Here is a 23,295-nt window from a genome sequence, read left to right as displayed (position 1 = left end):
CCTTCCCTTGTGCAAAGGGGATATAAGCATCGTATTTCCCGACAGTGACGATGTCTCAGGACAGCTCTACCCTCCGAGTGTAATATTGTCCTTTTTTGTTGGGCAACCAACTCGCTGGAGATGTGAAAAAAAAAAGCACTTAAGTGTTTTCATAAGAAAACAGAATTAAAAAAGCTCGGCGTTAAACCCAGGGACGCTCCGGCTGCCTGATCCTGTCCGCAGATATCTGGGGGAGGGAAGGGGAACGGTGGGTGGGTGCAGGCAGGCTGTGCAAGGATGAGGGTCGCTAAGCCCAACGCAAAATGGGACGGTTTGCACGGCTCTATTGCTTTGTCCCCTCTATCAGCAAATTCCCATTTCAGCCCCGAAGCGCCGCTGATTTACACCCCCTGCGAGCGTAGCGGTGCCGGGCAGCCCTGTGCTGCTGCCGGAGCCCCCCGTCCATCCCGCCTGGATGATCAGCCCTGAGGGGTTTTTTCGTGGGTTTAAAGCCCCGCCGGGGCCGTGCTCGCTGACGTGCCCCGTGCAGACGGGGTGCAGCCCCATCCCGCCCCGGCCCTGCGCTCCCACATGCAGTGAGAGGTCTTTGCTCGTGCAGAGCTGATCCTTTGTTTTCTTCTCTCTTTATTTAGTTGTCCCGTGGGGGAATCGCTGAGTGCCCTTCATTTTGCGATGCAGAACTGGTGTTGACACGCTTATTTATTAAATGAGTAAGGGTAAGGCCCTTGGAGACGCTATTTAAATAAGGGAGAAATCTCGCTGCTGGGATAGGAACGAATAAATACACGTCGGGCTCTGGTAACCCATTTACTTCCATCCTGGTCCTGTGAAAAATTGTGCCAACATGGTTATTTGTGCAACTCTGCAGCAAACTGGGCCGTGAAGTTACAAAGCCTCCATCCCGCCGTAGACACATCCCTGCAGAGACGCATCCCTCCATCCCGCCGTAGACACGTGGTCTCCGTCTCCATCTTTGGGGGATTTTATAGCAAGATGTGGAACAGCCGAGTGATATTTATTATCACTATCAGGCTGCAGCCTCGCAGCCCCGGTGCGCGGTGCTTTATCCTCCTTTCCTTTTTTCGGAGCAGGCAGTTTGCCGCGTCCGTCCCAAGGGCAGGGATGGGTGGGTCGGCTCAGGGGCTCAGGCTGAGGTGGATGTGGGTGCAGGAAGGGACCCCGAGGTTGGGAGAGCCCCACCCGACGTCACCATTGCTGCGTTTCTGGCCGGTGTCTGCACAAAGCCAGCACAGCTGCGGCGTTTCTGCCCTCGTTCCCTTCCTCCCCTGCCGGCTCCGCGGGCAGTGAGAGGGCAGACTGGTACCCGGCTTTGCTGCAGCCCCGCTCGTAGGCATGCAAGGCTCTGGATGCTTTATCAAGGGTTTCGGCTCTAAAGTCAGCGTAAATCACACAGTTGGCAGGCTCTCCCTTTCTGTCTCTCTCCCGTTATTTTCTGTTCGCGATAAAACAATGTGGAAAGGAAGCACGCGAGCCAAGGGGAGGGTGAGAAGAAACAAGATCCCTTATCTAATGCATGCCTGAGCTGCTCAAATGTTTCTGTATCAGCAATTATTTTGCCTGGCTTTGGGTTTTCACAAAGCTCTTGAGTCTTGCAAATGCCGTCTGAGATCACGCTGGCAAAGCACAGACCCAGATTCTTCCCTTCTCTCCGAATCTTTCAGTAGCCTTTGGATGAGACCCGTGAAACATCTCACGTGCGCACCAACACCGGGGGAGCGGGCTGGAGGAAAGAATTTGCCGGGCTCTGGGGAGATGCTGAGCACCTCCAGCTCGGCCCCGGAGCCCCCAGCGCGGGCCGTCCCCAGCCTCCGCTTGCTGGATTCATTAAAAACTGGACAGGATCAGGCAGCTTTGAGGTTCCTGACTGCTGTGAGCGAAGATTAATATATTCCACGCGAACGACTGCAAATGCGCTATACGTTAAGGCGTTGCACTCTGTGTAGGCTTGCGTGGTGAATATGCATTATGGGGATGATTTCTGTACACGTATCCGTGCCTGATGGCCCAATCGTTTAGAGCATGAGCTTACAAACTTCTTGCTAAGTAGAAAGGAAAGAGAAAAAAATGCCTTACTACTAATAGGAAAGGAGTAATATCTCTTCATCTGTGCCTGAAACCACCTTTAAAGTCGTACATATGTGCTACATTTCAACTAAAGCAATACACAGCGCTCAGAAAAGTAATACCCCTAAGCTCTGCTCTAGCTCTCGTGTTGATTTTGATATTTTTAATATCGCGCTCAGACAACGGAGCCTGTCAACCACTATGTGAAGCGTTCATTTAACTAAGCCAATTTAAAATGTGTAACAATTATAAAGAGATGGGCTCAGATGAGTCAATTTGTCTCGAGTGTTTTCTAGCTGAACTTAATAATATTGGAGATGTGAGAGAAATTGGAAAAAATTCACCCTCTGTGTTCAATTCTTTTGAGAAGTTGAAATACCTAATGCACTCTGGCAAATGATAAATGTTCCTCCCCTCTTCTAATTACATCTTGCCTTAGTCACAGCGGTGTCTAGTAAATCTCCTTTTGAGACTATACACATCACATACCGTCCTTGTTTAAAAAAAAAAAGGGAAGAAAGGAAAAGTTCTTGATTAGATTTTTTTTTAAGAGCGATTCATTCTGCTCACACGGGATCTGGAATTGACTTTTCGTGCTGCTAACCCCCTTCATCGTCACTACTCTTTCATGTGTCACATCCTAAAAAACCCCTGAGGTTTTACTTAAAAGAAGAGAAGTGGCGCGCTGTGGAAGTCGTTGGGTGGGTGTCCCTATGCGGAGCTTTATAGGCACGGACGGGAGGGAGAGCACCCCTGCACACACAGATTTTAGTGTCGATGGGGATTTAATGGCTGGGGCGAACGAGGGGTTTGCATTTCCATGCCTAGAAGACGTGCTGTGCTCGCGGGCAGTGCCTGTGGTTCAGCACGGGTGCCGTTGTTCCCCCTTATTTGAAATTGTTGCTGTTTCAAGGCACACTAAATTTTAACAAAATTTCTCCAATTAACAGGAAATTCCAATTGTTCAACCAATAAGGATTGCAGTGTAAGAGTCGTTTTTGGCTCGCTGGCTGGGCTGCTGGAGGGGAAACCGTTCAAACCCCTCCAGCAGCCCAGGAGCGGTGGCCAACGTCCCCCACCAACCTTGATGGCCAAGCCCTACCTGTGGGCAGCCCCATCACCTGCAGATCTGCCCCCCCCAGATCTTCCACTTGCATTTTAAATAGACCTGCCTGGGGCTAAAACGCCCTTTACGGATGTCATTTATCTTCCTAATCTCTTACCTGCCTGGAGATAGTCCCCATCATACTGCGATTACAAAATGTATCAGCTAATGTGCTCTTTTGAAAAAGTTGGAGTGGTTTCATGGCCCTGAGTGGGTGGGAGGTGGGTTTGCCGCAAGGGCTGGCTTCCCCAGTCCCTCACGGAGACGAACTGGCAGGAAAAAAGAGACGGATTCATTCAATTTTCCCAAAAACCGATAGACTTGAGGCTCGCTGGTGGGTTTTGACACCAGCTGTGGGCTGAAAGCACCCGAGGAGAGCCTGGGGAGGAGGGGTGGGATCCCCTCCTTGGGGCTTCCAGCCACGTGCTTTTGGTCTGACCTTTTTTACTGAGCGTGGCCACAAATATGAGCAACATTTCATCTCGAGGGTGTCGCCTGGAGCAGCAGAAATGAGCTGGAAGCTGGGATTTACGGCTGGATTTAACAGCAGGTTATAGGGGAATGGCTCCGGCTGGTGCCCATAAAGCTCGTCAGTGACGGAGGCAGAGAGGAGGGAGGGAGGGGAAAGCCCTGCTGCAGGGGTGGTCAGTCGGGGTGCCAAAGTGGGGGTTTCTGGCCCGAAAAGTGGCTCCAGCACCCCACGTGCACCCTGCCCTCACCACAGGCTCTGAGCTGCAGAGGGGGCTTCTGCTCGTCCCTGGTGGCAGCAGGTCGGGCACATCTGAGGGGATGCGAGCACGGGGCTGGCTCTTTTTTTTTCTGGGTAGGCTGGCAAAATAGCGGCTTTGAAGGAACAGGGACACGATGAGTCCAAAGGCTTGTCTCGGCGAGAGGCTGTGAACAGCTTTAAACCTCCTAACGGGGTCTGGGAAGGAGATGCTGATGCTCCTGCTGGGTCTGTTGGGTCGGAGGCAGGTGCCGGGTCCCGGTGGCCCCTCGGGGAGGGCTGGGGCCCCCACGCTGGACGTCATCCCCCCTCCTTGCTTTCCTTGGGGTTGAGAAGGGCAGCGAAGCTGGGGAAGGGTCTGGAGCACAAGGCTGATGGGGAGCGGCTGAGGGAGCTGGGGTTGTTCAGCCTGGAGAAAAGGAGGCTGAGGGGAGACCTCATCGCTCTCTACAACTGCCTGAAAGGAGGGGGTAGAGAGGTGGGGTCGGTCTCTTGTCCCAGGTAACAAGTGATAGGATGAGAGGAAATGGCCTCAAGTTGCGCCAGGGGAGGTTTAGACTGGATATGAGGAAATTTTACTTCACTGAAAGGGTTGTCCAGCACTGGAACAGGCTGCCCAGGGAAGGGGTTGAGTCGCCATCCCTGGGGGTATTTAAAGGACGTTTGGATGAGGTGCTTAGGGACATGGTGTAGTGGTGGGCTTGGCAGTGTTAGGTTTACGGCTGGACTCGATGATCTTAAAGGTCTTTTCCAACCTCTACGACTCTGTGATTCTGTGAGCCGCTCCCTGCACTGCGCAGGGACATCCCTGCTCCCCCTGCGCACGGAGTTCCTTGCTGCCCTAGTGCAGGGCGACGCTGCGCCTCCTCGGCATCGCAGCTCCCCGCTGGTCGTCTTCACTCCTGCTGAATACATACAGCCTTGCTAAATATATGTGCCCTTGCTAAATGTATATGGCCTTATGGGTTATGTATCGAGAGGACCGGTTACGTTGCAGTGGGGCACTGCAGTTTGCATGCGTTCACGTTAGCGGCTCGGCTGCTGAACCACGTGCCTGTCGTCTTTCCCCCCTCTTCTTTCGGGCCGCGGCACTAGGAATAACTGGCGTTCCTCCAGGAGGGAGAAAAAAAGGAATACCAGCCCTTTGCCATTGCAGCAGAGGCTGGGCGCGCCTGTCCCTGCGCACTGCCACCCCATGCCGTAGCAGGGCGAGCCGCAGCCGCGCGTGAAAGGGGCCCTGTGCCGCCCCGACCCGCTCTGACGCCGCGGCCTCCGCTCTGCAGCTGGAGACAGAAAAGAGGTTTAGAAATCTGCTTAGAAGTCTGGCTCATTAATATCCTGCCCAAAGCTTTTATCAAATAATTAGCTTTTGTATTGCACTTCCCAGTCAGCAATAAATAAATAAAGAGGCAGATAAAATGAGCATTACGCTTAAGCCGTGCTTTTGGAAACGGCTCCTCTGACCCTGCCTGAGGCCACTTCCCTGGGCCCTGGGGCTCGGCCACCGGCCCCTTGTCACGGGGCTGGTAAGAGGCACGGGGATCTGAGCGGCTCCTCCTGAATTCGGCAGACGGGGCCAGCCCTGCCTGCCTTGCTGTGATGGGAGCTTGGGGCTGGTCTGCATGCTGGGGCGTGCTGGCCCTGTGGACACGTGGTGGTTCGGCAGGAGGGTGTGCAGCGGGGCGGTGGCAGTGGCTGCATCCTCCCCGCATCCCCGCCGGTGGCTTGGGTTTGGTCCCCGCGGTGGCTGGGGAAATGCTGGACCATGGGGTGGCTCTGCTTGATGTGAGAGATGGGAACATCCCCGCTGCCATGCAGTACCTCCACGCCGGGCTGGGCACAAGCTCGAAGGGGCACCGTGGGGTCAGCTGGCGATGCTCCACGTCCCTCCTGCCCGCGGGATGTCCCTTCTCCCACTGCCCCCCCCCACCGTCCTGCAGCCACGCGGTGGATTGAGCTGGGGCTGTAAATGTGCCGAAGCTGCAGTTGCTATTTGGACTGTTTATCTTGTTTAGTCTAATTACGCCAAGAAAGTCATAATTTTATGCTCTTTGGATTAACGTTCTTGCCTGGGGCACCATAATTAGTGTATGGTTTGTAGCTTAATGATTCTGAGCACAGTCAATGCAAACTTTCTAACTGTAAATCAGGGGACTTAGGACGTGGGGACTGGCATGGTAGCGGCTCTTCTCAAGAAATAAGCATTTATCTCCCTGTTTATAAGCTGGGCATTCGGCTTCACAGCACCCTTGAGCTCTCGCTCCATCCGAACGCAACCAAGATGCTGCTGAGAAATTGCAGTGAGCAGCGACCCTCTTCTGAGTCCAGAAAGCCTCTCCCAGGCGTCTCCTGCTTCGGGGGGATCCCGTGGGCTGTTACTCTACGGGGGTCCTCAGCCCTTCGCCCCCTCACCCCGGTGCCGCTGAGGAGCCGTCCTGCTCGGGGAGCACACAGCATCCCCTGGCCGCCCAGGGAAACGGGATCCAGCGCATCCCTGGAAGTCTGCCCAGCTCTCTCCGAGGAGCAGGCAATTTCCATAATGATAATCTCCCTTTTAGCCTCAGCTATTAGTCGCTTTAAGCATCTTTTCTTTCCTGATTTCATTGTCAACGGTGGCCAGGGATGTCCGTGCTGGGGTTTGGAGGTGCTGCGGTCCAGGTTTTGAAGGACTGCAGCACCTCTACCCTTACCGTGGGGTTTACTGGTACTTTAAAGAATATTGATATTCTTGATATTTTAAAGAAACCCATCATCCAACACACTGAGCTCCTGCAAACCTGCATCTCCACCTCCCCCGGGTCTTCTCGCTGAGGGGTATTGATGGAGCCAAAGACCCCCGACTCATCCGTGGCGTCTGCCGTCATCCTCCTGGTTTCTTATTTATTGCTTGTTAGGCTGGCGATGAGCTCAGAGCCCACGCGAGACGCCGAGCGGCCAGACTGCCGTCGGCTTGACTTGACAGATTGTTTGGGTCGAATCAGAAGCTCCTGGGAGAGTTTCACAATTTCTTTTCCACTGGAAAATGTCGTTAATTCATTACCAAATTGTTAACAGAATCAGGGTCTCTGGTTTTAACTGAAGGATGTTCTCGTGATAAATGTCCCGGCTTTCCTTGAGCACAAGTCCAGGGGAAGGTTAACGAGCCAAAGCCCATCACCTGCAGCACCGGGCGTCTCGCCGCACACGTTCGGTTCCCACGGAGGAGTTTTTCCTTGCAGCTGGTGGCAGGCTGGCAGCGATCCGTGGGGCCTTGCAGGGACTCCTGCCTGGGAAATGGGGTGGCCCGGGCCCGTGAAGGTGCTCCCCGCTCTCCCAGACCCCCACGGTGCTCACAGTAATATTCACAGAAGTGTAAAAAGCTTTTTGCGCCTAAAGCCTCTCCAGCCTGCGTGGCACCGGCGCTGCTCGGTCGCCTGTCTTCCGCAGCGCTGGGGACCAGTGCGTCCCAGTGCTGCAGCCCTGGGGCAGCCAGGGAACGGCGGGGGTGGGGCGGGGGCTGCTTTTCCCCGGGGACAGCTGAGCTGCCCCGAGCGGGTGCTGAGCTCGAAGCCTTCAGCAGAGGAATAAATCGTGGTGAAGTGCATGTGAAGAGCAGCTATTAGATTTTGTGCTGGGGCAATTAAATTTTCACGCCATTTTTGCAAGGCCGTCTTAAAAACAAAGCATTACCAAAACCCAGGGAAGGGATGCAGGGAAGGGAGAGGTGTCTCACTTGGCTGCCAAGTCTTAACCTCAGGGTTTTCCCCTTCATCTGCCGGGGAAGATGGGCTTCCCGATGCCCGGACCTGGGCGCTGGGCTGGGGTTAACTTGTGCTGGTGGCACCGCGGCTCTGCCAGCTCCCGGCGCTGGGGCCACGGCACAGCGGTTTGGAAGTGGGATGGAGAATGAGCTCACCCGCTAGAAGGAAGCCAGCCTGCACAAGTGGTGGGGAAGCATTTTACACCATTAAACAAGCCATGCCTTTCTGTATTTTTTTTTTCCCCTGGCGCTGGTCTGAAGCCTGGGAACTGGCAGGGCCCTGGGGATGCCGTGTCTGGCAAACAAGGGACTCCTGACTTCTTCTGACACTCGCAGCCCCATGGCACGGCATCTCAGTAAGGCATCGTGATTTCTCTCTCTCTGTAGCTCACAGTGGCTGGAGCATTTTTCTCTGCGGCATTTCGCTGAGGGTTAGCGCTGTGCTGAGCTCTGCTGTCTCTCATTCCAGCGGTGGCTGCATTTCAGGAAACTAATGAAGTGCTGGTTTTCCTTAATTGGCCTCTCAAATTTGCTGAGCACTCTTAAGGATGGCAGGTTAGAAAGAAAGCTGGTGCCCATTATTATTGGTGCTGTGTTTCATGGGCAGTGCAGGAGTAGAAGAAGGTTTCGGTGCACGAGCTGGGTTTTCTGAGCTCTCTCGTGATTTACCGTCCCCGGGTGCTCACCGGGATGGTGCAGAGTCCTTCAGCCGGCGAGACAGACGTATGGGGTCAGACTGATTTTTGGAGGTGCCTTGGCTGTTAAGTGGGTTTTCTGCGGCGCTGCCTCCCTCGGGCAGTGCCGGCAAGGAGCCGGGTGTCACTGCAGTCCCCAGCCCCGAAAAACCCGTGGGAGTGGCTGGGAGGTGGAAACCCAACCCCAGGACACGGGGCCAGTGCTGGGCTTCCAGACAGGGAAGCTGTGGCTGCGGTCATCCACACGTGAACCAGAGCAGGGACGTCAGGGCACAGATGCCCTGGGAAGCTCAGAAGGGATGGATAACGCTTGAAGCTACACTGGATAAAACCACTTCACGTCAGTGATGAGCTGTCTCTGTTTGCACTCGCCTTCCCGATGCATCCGGAGACACGTCCTGCCGCGGAGCCCTGGGGGAGAAGGGCGCTTGCGTTTTAAGGATGACATTGGGTGTACGGACCCGGCGAGCTCCCGACCGAGCCGTATGAACAGTCGCTTCAAGTTAATGAGAGGCGACGGGGAAAGGGCGCTGCGGCACGCTCCCTGCCACGCGCCGGTTGCGCAGCAGCTCCTGCCGCGGGACGCGCTCGGCCGTGGCACCGCGGCCGGGGGACGTGTGCCGCCACCAGCCTGCCCGGGAGCCCGGCAGCAGGAGAAAGGTATTAATAACTTCCCCGAGCCGAAGAGCTGGGGAGCGCGCATCGCTCCGGGAGGCTGTGGCACGGCAGCAGCCCTTCACCGCCGAGCCGAGTAATTTGATAAGGGCAGTTAGCGTTTCGGGGACAGCCGCAATCACGCTCCCGCCGCATCATCACTGCGGCGTTAGAGGGAGGAGAGAGGGGCCTGTCTCGTGGGGGTCACCCTGCCCCGCAGCCCCCGGGTGCTGCCCCTCGTCTGTCACCCTGCCCCGGGCTGCGTAGCCCCCACTCCTCTCCGGAACACGTGGAGCCTTGCAATGAGGGGGGATGATTTTGGGTAGGACGTCGGTGTGTTATTGCAATAGGAATAATTATTTTGCAGGAGGGGCGAGGTTGAATCCGTAGCCAACATCTTGGCACAGGCTTTGCAAGGTGTCTCTGCCTGGCGGTGCAGGGCTGGGTGGGGAAAAACACGCTCAACCAGCGCGGAGGGGGAACCCGTTCCCCTCCAGAATTTGTATCTTATTTGGCTCATTTGGGTAACAGCATCTTCGGGGAAGGGCAGCGGCCGGGAGCGTTGCCTTCCAGTTGTGAGCTCAATAAAAAACCATGTTCATGCCACCACCGCGGGACGGCCCAATTGGCCGAGAAAAGAACCCCAAGTCCCAGATTTCATTCACAGTAAGTGCCCATCCTGGGAAGCGAGTTTCGGGAGGAATCCGGTGCTCGTGTGAGCGTGGAGCAGCCCTGCCGGCGGCCGAGCAGCTGGAGCGCAGCCCGAGGCACAGCTGCGGGGAGTTAAGTTACTCGGCTTCCAAAATTACATTTTTCTGTGGTTCCCTCATTTGAATGTGGAATAACGTAGATATTGTGAGCAGAGCCTGCCCGGGAGGCGCTTGTAAAACCAAACCTATGGCGGGTGCACTTGTGCTGCTGGTGGCACTTTGCTGGTGGCGGTGGCACGGCGGGGACGGCGGGCGGGAGGGTGCCCTGGCTGCCCGCGGGGCTCTGGGAGGAGGCAGGAATTCAGCCGGTCGCTTTTCAGGGAACGGAGTCTGGGATCAGAAAGCTGGATGCCAACTTTACACGCAGGGCCACAACCAGAGCACCCCCCAGAACATCCCCTGTGGGTGTCTGAGAAGGTTTGGGAAGAAGGGAAACATGAAATCATGCATTGCCGGGGACGATGCCCCGAGCCGCGGCAGAAAACAGCCCGCACGCAGCAAAGGGACGCGTAAGCCACGACGTCCCTTGCCCGGCATAGGCAGAACGTGAGCGACAACAACAACAACCCCTCCGGCCTCCTGCTCCCTCTGCTCATTGAATGAAGGTCCTGGTCCGCCTTGGCTGTGAACATTTCAGCGCAGGACACCAAAGGGTGCCAAATAAGCTCCTTGGGCGTGTGTTTGAGCTCATGCACCAGCAGGTGTGTGCAGTTACTGTCCCCATGTCCCAGAGCATCCCTCCGGCCGTCCCATCCCACGCAAGGTCTTTGCCGGAGGAGCAGCTCGGTGGCAGAGAGGCCTCTGTGCACGGATCATCCCCACGCGTGAAGGGGAGATGCTTTCACAGTGCCCGGGAGGGAATCGGTGACAGCAGGGGTGTTGGCTCAGAACAAAATGATTTTGAGGATGGATTTGTACAGCTTAATCTCTGAACTCGTGTGTTATACATGCAATAGCCCAGCTTTACATCTGTCAGGCTGCCAGTTCCCACCCCGCACCCCGGAGCCAGATCCTGGACGGGTTCCTCTGCACAAACAAGCCAGGCTGTGCTGACGGATGCAAAACCCCGTTAACAGGACGTTCAGCATTTCTATCATTCCAGAGATGCCTGCAAGGTTTCATGGCAGACCAAAAGGCAGCCATGTCAGGGAAACCAGCACACACAAATACTTCTCATTCCGGGCCATAACCCAGGCTTATTTTAACCACTCAGTGCCCATTTTTATCCTCCTGCCAGCCCAGAGCCCCCCGGGAGGGTCCTGGGTTGCACTCGGTGGTGTTGAGCTGGTGGGATGTCCCCGTCCCGCTGCTGCTGGTCACCTTCACGGATTGCTTCTACCTTTGAAGGGGGAGGAGACCCACACGGGGACATGCGCGGGTGCCTTCCCCGTCGCTTTGGGGAGTGCCTGGTGGCTGCGGAAGCCAGGGAGATGTTTGCACCCCATCACACTGCGTTCACAGCTCAGGGTGTCGGGGCGAGAGCTCTCCACCCAGCGCTGGCCGTCATCTGGAGCCGGACACAGGGTGAGGCCGGGTTTCCAAATACAGCAGTTCCTTCTGCCACCTCCTGAATTCCCAACCACTTCTTGTTTCGCAGCCTGTTGGCTGTGCCGCCCGGGGAGGCCGCCGCTCCCCTGGGTGTACCGCGTGTGTCCGTATTACGCTCCCAAAATCTCGATCCTACTGATTGCGTTTCCCAAATATTTGTGCTTTGCCCCGTGCTGCAGCCCATAAAGGTCTTTGGTGATAAGGGATTGCAAGATGATGGATGACTCGAGCTCAGCCTCGCCTGGACTGACCCGCTGGCTGTGCCCCGGCTGGCATCGAGAGGGCAAGGCAGGGGCACCGAGGCCGTGCAAGTGGGCAAAGCCACTCCAGAGGACCACGGCTTTTGAAAACGAACACAGCATCTTGAACGTCCACCAGGAGCACAGAGCTGTGAGGTGGGGAGGAGGCTCCGGTCCCCATGCTGAGCGAGTGCTACCACTTCAAAATTAAATGCAGTTGCCATAGAAATATTAATTGGGAACAAAATCTGAAGATGACACTTAAGCAGAAGATGGAGCGTTATGGAGAGATGAGGGTAGTGATGAAAATAGAACAGTTAAAAGGAAAATTCTTCAAAGGAAGGATCACGTAGGTGAATATTTAATGCACAATCAGCAGGTCGCCACGTCAGTGGTGCTTTTAATACTGTAGGGTAAAGGATGGGAAGTGCTTGCTGGAGGATGGCGCATCCTCCTCTCCAGCCAAGGTCACCAGGCGCTGGAGGGTGAGTCTGAGGATGGATCCTGCAACAGCAGCAGGTTTCTGCTCTCGCTTGCAGCGGGGCTGGGGTGCAGGAGCCGGCCGGGTGCTGTCTCTGCGAAGGGGCACCTGCCTCTGAGCTGCACGCTGTGCTTGCTGGTTTGCAACCAACGCACAACCCAGAAGTCAGACGAGGCACATGATGGACACCCTCCTCGCAGTCTGGATTCTCTGCCTCTGGGCAGAGACTGGCAGGAGGTTCCCAGCGCACGGCTGGGTCCGGGCCTCCTCCTCCTGGGAATATTTGCATGGAGGGCAGGGAAGAGCTCCCAGCCCCGCCAGACAATGTGGGGGAACCGGCTCTTTCAGGTCCCTCTTGCCCACAAACCGTTTCTTGGCCTGGGTTTTTTGGGAACGTGGCTGGAACACCCATAAGCAGAGAGGGGTTTTTTAGGTGAAGGAGGGCTGATGCAAGGCAAAGTGGTGTCAAAGTGTCCCACTGAGCGAAAGTCCTGCTGGGACCCTGCTACAAGGGGTACCCAGAGCTCTCCAGGGAAGGATGTGCTACTGGGCCACCTCTTCTCATGGTGGTACTGTGTCCAGTGGGGAAGAAGAAAAGGACATTTCTGCAGAAAGATCACAATTTAATTTTTTGCAAAAAAAAAGTTAGGTGATAATAACAACCGGCCCTCTTTTAGGCAGTGCTCAGCCCAGCGAGAGGAAGGGCAGCTCCATCCTGCCACCCCGCCGGGCGCCCGCTCTGCCAGCTCCAACCCGATAAGCACCAGCTCCTATTCTTCCCAGAGAAGACGGTTGCTCTTCCAGGCTGTTATCAGCCTCTCATCCCTTTTCTCCCTCTGCTTTGGGAAGGTGTCTCCTGGGGGCTGCGGTGTGGGATCTGCGTTCAGATGGGGATGGGGATGGGGATGGGGATGGGGATGGAGATGGGGATGGGGATGGAGATGGGGATGGGGATGGAGATGGGGGTAGGGATGGAGATGGGGATGGGGATGGGGTTGAGGATGAGGATGGAGATGGGGATGAGGATGGGGATGGAGCATCTCACGCAGGACCACAGTGTCCCACGGTGCAGGTGGTGACCACCGGTGGTGACCGGTTGCCGTCCTAGCACCCTGCCAGGGCAGCAACACAGGGATGCAGCGTGGGGCCGGCAGCTCTTGCTGCCCTCGCCTCTCCCCAGCGGCAGGCAGCCCGGGGGGAGCGGGGTGGCTGCGACCTGGCAGGGAGCAGCAGCTGCCCGGGCACATCCATCTGCACCGATCTTTCCACTTAAAAGGAGGGAGGATTACAATGAAGTCGTACTTTTCCCATGAACCACCTCCCACTGTGTTATGCTCTGAAGTTAATTGCAAATGAGGAGATGGAAATAGCTTATTTTGACTTTCCTTAAACAGTGCTTCATTGATTTTTTTTTTTCCTTATTTTTTTTTTCTGTCTCGAGAGGCAGGCCTGTATCTATTGGAAAATAGCAATTATTTCTGTAATTCCCTAGAATTAGTGGAATTAGTTGAATGGGTAAAATCTGAAGCGAAATGCTGATTAGAAATATACTTGAGTTGGAAGCACCATGCACATTGTGGTGGAGCATGGGGCACTCCTCCTCCATCCCAGGCTATGACGAAGCTCAACAAAGGTTTCTTGGAGAGTAGTCAAAGACATTTCAGTTATGGTGGGAGCCTCTACCACCAGACCAGCTTGCCCCGAGACAGAGGGGAGATGCACCGTCGCCTTCAGCAAGCTGCCATCGGGCTGCAGACGTGCCTGCGGATGTGCCGAGCGGATTTGCAGCTCCGGCAGAGGCTACAATAATGCAGCTGAGGATGGGCCCATCCTCCTGCTTCGGAAAAAGGAGGAAAAATCCCACCCCAGCCACTTTTCTTCAATGAAATGAGGTTGGAGCGGTCCATCCTGGGCACCTCCTGCAGCACGCAGGGCACGACCCAGGTCTTGGGATCCTTGGTTCTGCCAAAGACTTGGGGCTCGCGGTACTTCATTAAAAAAGTAAAAATGATCCTGTGGTATTTTTAATAACCTGCTGGTTTAACTCAATTATGAGAGCATAATTAACTTGCTGAGATGAAACAGGAGATAAACCTTTGATTTTTTTTTTCTTGAAGGATGCTGCAGATAGATTTTGAACTTTGTATTCAATTACTTAAAAGAGAAAAAAATTAACAGGTTTCTGATGAGAAAAGCATACTACCTCCTTCATAAAGAGAGATTTATTAAGGATAGTGAACGAGCGTACCTCAGGGCTCAATCATCTACTGTTTTTTTTTCAAGGGGTGATTCAATTACTTTAAGATGTGTTGCCTAAAAGAACAAACCGGGCTCTGTTACTTGGCAAATTAATCAAGTTCCTTTAGTGGTTTCTCTGGGTTAATAATTTCATTTAGGCGGCCTTCTGTTTCGTGGTTTCATCCCTACCAAGAAAACTCTCAAATGAGAGGGAGGAAAAAAAGTGCTATTCATTTTCTGTACGAGGCAGCGAACACAACCGCGACAGGAGAAGTTTTTCCGAAATCGGCTTGCTCAGAGGTGCCTGTGAAAGCAGCAACTGGTTGGAAGATATTTAAAAAAAAAAAAAAAAGTGTTAAGGCTAATATTTTCACTGTGTAAAAAGGCCATTTGGATTTGTTGTCATCTGTGAAGGGCTGTGGATTTTATTCATAATTACTGCGAATGACGTTCTCTGGCTAGTGCGAGCCAATCCTGAAAATGTCACCAATTTTTAACACATTTTTCTCTTGAATATTCATTAGCTCTGCTATTCGATACAGATGGAGAAAGCGCAACAAGAAAAAAGAGGAGTTGTTTGCAAGACGGGGCTGTCCGTGCCCTGGTAATTACGGCGTTTTCCCAAAGCCCTGCCCCGGGCACGGGGGAGGCGGCAGCGGGACCCCGCGCTGGGACGGGTGCTGCCTCTGCCCGCGGGGTAGGTGCGGCGTGGGCACGGCATCCTTGGACCGGCAGCTTCCAGTCCTGCCAAAAACCACCACGAGCCGGTATTTTGGGAGTTATCCCCGACACCGTTTCTTGGTAGCAAAGCTTTCTCGGTGGAAAGCTAACTGCTCCCGCCGCCTTTGCCTGGAGGCAGAGGATGGGGATGCTCAGCAGACACGGGTCCCCCGGCACAGCCAGACTGGCCCTGGCTGGCTGTTCCCGAACCCCATCAGGGAGACTTTTGGGAAAAGCTTTAGGGCTATTTTCGTACATCGTAAAACATCTCTAGAAAGGGTGTGCGCAATCCGGTTTTATTCTCCCATCGGTTGGTTATAAACACAAAAAAACTTGAACCGTGGCCAGGGCTGCATCCGCTTCACATGAAATATGGGTGTTGAAACACCAAATTCTGCAGCCGGCAACATTTTGGTTGAGGGGAGAGATGCTCGGTGTAACCTTTCTGTGTAAAAACATGACTCCTGCAGGCACCTGGGGCTGCGCCCAGGGCTTAAACATCAGCCTGCACCGGCAGAGAGCAAATATCGACCCTGCAAAAATGCCCTGGGAAAAGCAGACAGCCCAGGCGGGCGGATCCGTGAGCCCCGGCCCCGTTAGCCCTAACGAGGCCCTTCGTTAGGGGCTGGTTGGGAAGCAGCTCCCTCCCTCCAGCCTGCGGCTGGGACACGGATGCTCATGCCATGGCTTATGGCTTTTCATTTGGGCAGGGTTCAGGCGGTGATCAAGTTAAAGGGAGGGACTGTAGCTGTTCCCAGAACAAGAGGTCATCTGTTTTCTTTCAGGGGATTTGACTCCAATTTCATCATTTTGAAGAACAGTGAGGCCCTTTTATCTGCTGGAGAAGGGCTTTCGGGGAGGGGGGCATGGTAGGCTTGTCTCTCCCTTGTGTGATAACTCATTTTAGACCCTCACATAAAACCTGAGGTCTGCTCTATGGCTTGGGAAAGTGCCCTAACGAGGCAGAGCGGAGGCTGGGGATGCTGCGGAGATGTGGCGACCCCGATCCCCGGGACCAGGCGGGGGTGCGAGTATCGGGGATGCTGTGGGGCCATCGCGACCCCGATCCCCGGGACCAGGCGGGGGTGCGAGTATCGGGGATGCTGTGGGGCCATCGCGACCCCGATCCCCGGGACCAGGCGGGGGTGCGAGTATCGGGGATGCTGTGGGGCCATCGCGACCCCGATCCCCGGGACCAGGCAGGGGTGCGAGTATCGGGGATGCTGTGGAGCCATCGTGACCCCGATCCCCGGGACCAGGCTGGGGTGCGAGCACCAGCCACGCCCCACGCAGAGCACCCCACTGCTTGTACGGTGCTGTGGAGATGGCCAAATTGTCCTTTTTCCCCTTTATTTTCCCTGCAGTGCCTGTAATAGCTCTTTTCAAGGCCACAGCACCCAGTGCTAGTCTTAGCCTCCACCTCCCAAATACGTTTCTGGATAAAAATGGGAGTGCCAGCGTGCTGAGGTGGGGTGGATATTTTTAAAGCGGCTAGCAGACTCCACAGAGCAATTACGGTCCAGGTTGCCAAATAGCCCCGAGCTCAGTCACCGGCCGAAAAGGCCGCGTGGTCCATTTGTCTGGGGCTGGTGTAGGTCGGGGAGCTTCGCAGGCAACCCTAAATGTTGGGATTAGGCACAGCTGGAGCTCGAGCAAGGCCGGAGGGGCCCCTTGCCCGGCTGCCCGAGCCCACATGAAAGGGAATGGCTCCCAGATGTTGCAGAAAGCTCACCTTTGGAAAAAAAATATATCTCTGATCTTATCCTCAGGACTCCAGGCATTAACTTTCCCTTCTTCTCACCCTCCACACCGACAGCAGAGTCCTGGTGCTGCTAGTGAAGCATCTTTGGACGGGGAGCTTCTGTCGCACCTGGGTAACGGTGGCTTTTTGTGCAAACAATTCCCAGTTCTTTCAATGCTTTCCCGCTCCGACTGAATGTGCTCAGCCCACTGCGCCAGCAGCTGCTTTTACGCTGAGAAAAATCCGTGAATTTCGAAGGTAGTGGATGGTCCTTTGCTGGGGATGCTCCGAGGTGCCTGAACACATGCTCGCGGGTGCCGGAGCAACTGCTGGTTTTTAGGACAGTAATTCCCCCTCGCTGTCCCCGGGACCGAGGTCCGGGAAATCTGCCACGCCTGGGGAGTGGCTCTTTCCAAGGAAGTTTTGTCGTTCCTTTTCAGCAGCTCTCCAGAAGCATCGCTGCAACTTGGGACCTGCGATGCCCGGCAGACAGCCCGGATCCCGGCAGTGCCCAGGAGGGTTTTTCAACCTGCATAGGAGGATATTTTGGGAACAAGGTGTTTGCAGGGGGCTGGGGGCAGGCAGAGACATGGCGAATCCCACAGCATTCATCCCTGGCTCCATCTTTTCTCCCCCCAGTTTGCTACAAGGGTTGCTTTTCCCACGTGAGCAAGGGAAGCGGTGATCTTGCTTTAACTATCACTGGCCTTCTCCTCTCAGCAGAGGATTATTGAATTAGAGATGGCACGCACCAACGCTCGGCTCCACCTATTCCCCTCTTTAATGCCTTTTTGCACCACTGGCTGCTCCTGGCCCCAGGTTTCTCCAGCTGCCCATCACCACCCTCTCCCTGGCCGGCTGTTGCAGGCAGGCAGTTGCAGGCAGGCAGTTGCAGGCAGGCACATAATGTGGCACAGCCCCTAGAGCTCTCTTGCTCTATGGTTTTCAAGACATCCAGGAGGGCTGGGTGTCCTGCCACCACCCCGTCCCCCCTCGGCTGCGCTCTGCCTGCCAGGCTGTGGCTCCTGCAGTCTGCAGGAGGATTTATCGCTGGGGAAATGCAGTGCTCTGACTTAAAAAAGTAGGGCATTCGCTTGGCAGCTCGAGAAATAATGGGAGATCGGTTTAATTATTCCACAGAAATGCTCAGATTGTGCAGATGCCTAACTTAGGTTTAATATAATTAAGATAACTCATGTCTATAAACATGTCTGGGACTGAACCTGATGTTCGAGCTGTGGATCCAAGCCTGCAGTTTTCCTCCCTGATTTCAACTGGAGCTTCAAGTGTCCGACAAGAGCAGGGTGCACCCAGGCTCGGCCTCGTGCCTGACCCCACCAGGCACCGCCGGGCCCTTCGGTTCGGGTCTGGGATGCTGAGGAAGATGTTTTTCCCGGGTTCCCAGCTGGTTTTTCACGCGGGTGCTGGGGGGCAGCCGGGCAGGCGGGTGCCACGCTGGGGCACGCTGCCAGCCTTGGCGCTGGCATCAGTTGTGCTTAATGGAACAGGACAGAAAAGAAAAAAACCACCTATTGCTGGCAATGTCAATGCTCTAGGGTTAAATTGAGCCTCTTTCTTCTTCTTTTATAGCAAATGGCCCTTTCCTCCCCGGCACGCATTTGGGACCAGCCAGGCTGCCCTGCCTGGGGTAGTTTTGCAGCCCGGCTGAGCCCAACTGCTTCTCCCTGGGGCGGATGCTCGGGATCTGCTTTGCAAGGTGAGCATCTCCTTGGCACGGCAAATCCAGGAACTTGTTAGGCACTTAATAGCTGAAATATTGCCTGTTTTTCTCCACTTCCACCTCCCTCTGGGCTCTTTCCTCCCCCAGCCTGGCTTGTCCCTCCCTCCCCTGGTGTGCACTGCTCTTCGCACCTTGAAATGCCTCCTACCACCCCTGTAATGGCTTGCCAGCCCGAAATATCGAAGCCGGGATGTTACTCGCTAGCGGGCACCTTGGCCGGGGTGGCCAGGGTGCTGATGCTGAGAAACACCAGGCAAAACCCAGCCCCTCGCCCTGCCAGGGGTGCAGCATCCCTCCGGCGCCAGCCGGTCCCCATCCCCATCCATCCAGGCTGCGATTAATCTTCTCATTTTTAACTTTGACTTTAAAGTCCCATGCAGTACCAAGGTAAATGTGCGAATGACACACATCACTGCGGAGTAATTAGACCAAACGCGTGCGCACACACACGCAGAGGCGCAGCAGTACTGATTTCTGCATTAGCATGATAATGAATGTTCTCACTAGAAGCTTGTAATTATGTTTCCTCTTTTTTTCCCCTCCCCCTGAAAGTATAATTAATTATGAATAGAGCCAGAGTTTGACGCTAACGCTTTTTTTTTTTTTTTTTTTTTAAATCCCTTTTGGTTCTATTTCTGCCCTATTAAAAATTTATGAAGGAACAAGAGGTAAAGTCATTTTTCCAGACAGTTGCTCCTATAAATTCAATGGGAATAATATTAAAACTAGTAATAACAGAAGAAGGCAGGAGGGGACTTTGCAGAGGGTTTTCTCCCCTCTTCCTTAGGCCGATGCTCAAGTAAGGTGCTGCGTTTGCCAGTCGAAAGCCACGGTCCGTCCGTGCTGCGGCAGCGCGGGGGAGCGCTGCCAGGTGCTGCGGATGTGCCCGTGGCTATCGCGAGGGGACAAGCAGCCCCGGGAGGTGCCAACCCTGCAGGTCCCCTCCCCGAAGCCGCTGTAGCCACACAGGGTGGGGGTCAGAACGCGGTGGTAACGTGCTCTGGGAGGAAAAAAACTTTATTTGTTTAAAATAGAAAAAAAAAAAACGAAGCACTTTCAACACCTTGGGAAAGTTATTTAGGAATTGGATGCAAAATCGAAAACTTTTAAGGAAGTGCTTTTCTTCTTCAGTCAGCTCACAAAGAGGAACATAAAGGACGCGCTTCTTGCTGATAAAGCGTTAGTGCCTGTGCGGCTGCAGTGCACCAGGACCCTCCCGGGATGCCCATCCCCGTGGTGTCCCGGCTGCACGGATGCAGGACAGACCTCAGGGTTTGGTCCCAAAGGCTGTGACGGTGTGGCTGCTCGCAGCGGGGGAAGATGCTTCCTCCCCACCTCCAGCATGCCTCATCCTTTCCCTAGGAAGCTTGTGTTTGATCGCACCATCCTTTGGGGACAGAAAGTGGGAAAATGGTTGAAACCGGCTCAGCAGTTTGGGGTGATTGGTAGAGATGTGACACGTGGGGACAGGGACCGAGGACGAACTGTTCACAGGATCTCCATCCTTCCCGCCACCCCAGAAGAGCCCCTTCCAGTGCCGCAGGCTTTGCCCCCCTGCCGACAAAGCCCGTTTTGTTTCGCCCTCCTCCTCCGCCGGTTGCCATTCATACCACCAGCCTTCCCTTGCTGTAGGTGTGAACTGTTTTTCTTTTTAAATTGCATTTATTCTAACAAATGTCTCATGCAAACACAATTGCAGGTTTGCTAGAGGGAGATGCTATTTGCAGGCAGCCTTGCACAAAGGCAGATTTATTCTCCTTCCATTCATTTGAAGCTAAAGTAATAGCTCTAACTACATCTGACTTATAATAAGCGCGTTACTGGGAACAAACCTGTATTCTGCATGTATTTCCCTCTTTGTCAGCTCCATCTAGGCACTTTTTCTCCCTCTCTCTTTTTTTTTTACAATAACAAAATCAGAGCCTTGTCAGTTGAAAGTTTATATGCCCTATTTATAGCACTCTGCTGTCTCCCGGCTTTTATGTTCCAGCATAAGTAGCTCTTTAGCCTCTGCTCGCAAGGAGCCTAGCGTGAGCCTGAACAGAGCCTGCACCTCCATAATAGCTCTTTTATCCTTCCCCGCGGAGGGAAGCATGCCCTGCTTTCCATGGACTCGCCTGCTTCGGCTCCAGCCTCGCTGGAGGCAAGCGCCCGTCCCCGTGGGCCGGAGGGCTCTGCCCTGGGAGTTTCGGTATCTTTTTCGGTCAGCGGGCCCTTGAACTTGGGGGGTTGCTTTAGGGAACGGGGGTGTATTGCTGGGCAGAGCACCAGCACGGTTTGCTGCTTGCGGGCATTGAGCAGCTTGCTGGTAGTCATCGGTCCCGTCTTTCGGCGTGCGATGGCTGGGAAGGCATCGCCGAAGTTTGACACAGAAATTTGCCATCCGCTTGATGGCTTTCATTAATAAGAAAAATATAAGTGTTCCTCCAGGGAGCTTCAGTGGTTTTTTCGATGATTTTTGTAGTTAAGCTGGCACCTCAATACAGTTTGTGTCTTTAGGAGGTCTTCACAGGCAGGCAAGCGGGGATTCAGCATCCCCCGCAGCTGCTCTGTGGGCTGAGGCTGGTTCCCGAACTGCTCTGTTCCTTGTCTCCGGGTGTTTTTTGGGACGAGGACTCAGGACGGGGTCCGGCAGAGATACTGAGGGAGGGCTCCCTGCGGGCAGCACCTCCCAGCACGGCGGTGGCTGAGATAGAAAGCGGAGACGGTGGTTTGAGAACAAGTCAGAGTCACCATAACCCGCAGCAGCCTCGCAACCCTCCCTCCCCAGTGTGCCAGCTCTCCCGGGTGCTTCCCAGACCTCCGGGTCTCTTGCCTTTATCCCGGCCGGCGGGCTGAGGGAGCGGAGCTGGTGGGAGCCAAGCGCGGGTGCTCCCATCCCAGCCGGTGCTCCCTGGCCGGAGCACGCACACGCTCTTTTCCCCTCTCTCAGCAGAAGGCACAGTGTCTCCTCTGTTACTGTGTCTTTTCGTGGCTCAGGCAGGACTTTCCCATCTGTTCCAGGCGGAAAGATTAGGATAAAAGGGTCTATTGTGCTCTTCTCCCTCCAACTAACTTTAATCCTGGTGAAGGGAAAACTCTAAATGCTAAAAAAACCCGGATGGAGAGGGTCCTGCTCAGATGGGATGTTTACAGGATAAACAACCATTACAAAATAAAATTGCAAAATAAAAAAATATTGCAAAAGAAACAGTGTTTCAGGCAGTAACTCAACCGGCTCTCGCCCGGTCCAGCGCTGGAGAGCCGGGGCTGGGGGAGCGCAGCTCTGCCGCAGCCGGCTCCACCGCGGGGTTTTGCTTGCCGAGGAACCGGCCCGTCTGTTAAATATAGCTGATGAGCTGTTCTTGAATTGCACCTAATTACGTCTCCTCTCCAGCACGCCGGCACTTCCCGGCTCTTTGGAGCTACAAGGAGCTGGATGATTGCGGCTTGAACTCTTCAGGTGGAGCGGGACGCTCATTTGTTATCCCCCGTTTGGCTGCCTTGTGCTTGGGAGGAGGGAGATGAAAAGTTGAATTCTCTGAGAAGGGAGGAAAAAAAGGGAAAAAAAAAAATCCTGGTGAGATTCCTTTTGAAGTCTTTGCTCATTAAGATGTCAAAAGGTTGGGTGCCCCGGCAACTGCTTCTCCTGCCTAAGCAGGGCTTGAAATTGCTGCAGTCGTCATGCAGGGAATTCGCAGGCGCTTGCCCAGCTCCATGCCCATGGGAAGATGCCCGTAGCCAGGTGCCTGACAGCTACAGCATCCCTCCCGAAAAGCTTCCTAGTTTAAGCAAATACAGCTCTCCCAGCTGGGGTCACCTCCCCTCTGGGACCTGGGTGCCAGGTCCCCGTCCTGCGTCAGCTCACCACCGCTCCACGTGCCCCTTCTGCGCCAGCCGCACCAAAAATACCAGTTCAGGGCCACGTGGACTTCATCCAGAAGTGGACCTCAGAACTGGACTTCATCCAGAAGTGGACTTCACCCAGTTCCCGTGGACTTCATCCAGAAAGAGTCATTGCCTGAAAGATATTTGGATTTCTTTTAGAGACTGACTCCCAAGCATGGGTTTGGTTTTGCTGAGGGTTCTTTTTTTTCCCCCCAAGATTTTGCCAAATTTCAGCCAGCCGCTTGCCAGCCACTCTGCCCATCTCCCATTTGCAGGGCTTGCAAAATTTCTGCCCCATTTTTTCTGGCTCCTCCTTGGGATGCACATCTTCTGTCTTTTATTAAAAGATGCTTCTCCATCCCAAAGCAGGGCTCTCGCTGGAGTTTAAGTGGGTACAGAAGAGGGAAATAGGTTTTTCCCAGTCTCAAAAAATACCAAATGTCTTAAATGAAAAACCTCCATCGACAAAATTTCCCAATTCGTGCACGGAGCAGCACATCCAAACTGGGGAAGCCTTTGTTTTGCAAGGACAGCGTTGGAGGGGTGAGAAGGGGATCCGGATCCACTCCAACTTCAGCTCAGCTTTTTGGGGAAGAACACCAAATCCTGCTATCCCCGCGGGGCTGGAAGCTGGAGGCACAGGGAGGCTTCGGCACCCCGCACCAGCGGCTGATCCCCTCCCGTGGGAGTTATCGCAGCGGGGCCACGTCAGGTCCCCAAGGGCCACCATGGGAAAGGAGGGAAGAGGCGCAGAGTGAGGCCACGGGCTGAAACGCTGGTGAGGGGTACCCCAGCCCCCAGGAAAGGGGCCGCCCCACCTGGATGCGTGCCGGGGCATCCCCACCAAAACACCGCAGGGTGGGTGAGGCCGGGCCCCCTCCTCGCTGCCGTCGGGGAAGGCTCCCACGCTGCCGGCTGGGTTCAGCCAAGAAAGAGACAGCAGCGTAGTTACAAATACACTTCAGATCTCTTCCATGGAGGAGGAGAAGTGCCAACATGACCAAA

This window comes from Mycteria americana, chromosome 13 (genome assembly GCF_035582795.1).
Source record: "Mycteria americana isolate JAX WOST 10 ecotype Jacksonville Zoo and Gardens chromosome 13, USCA_MyAme_1.0, whole genome shotgun sequence".
NCBI lineage: Eukaryota > Metazoa > Chordata > Aves > Ciconiiformes > Ciconiidae > Mycteria > Mycteria americana.
This window is presented reverse-complemented; position numbering follows the sequence as displayed.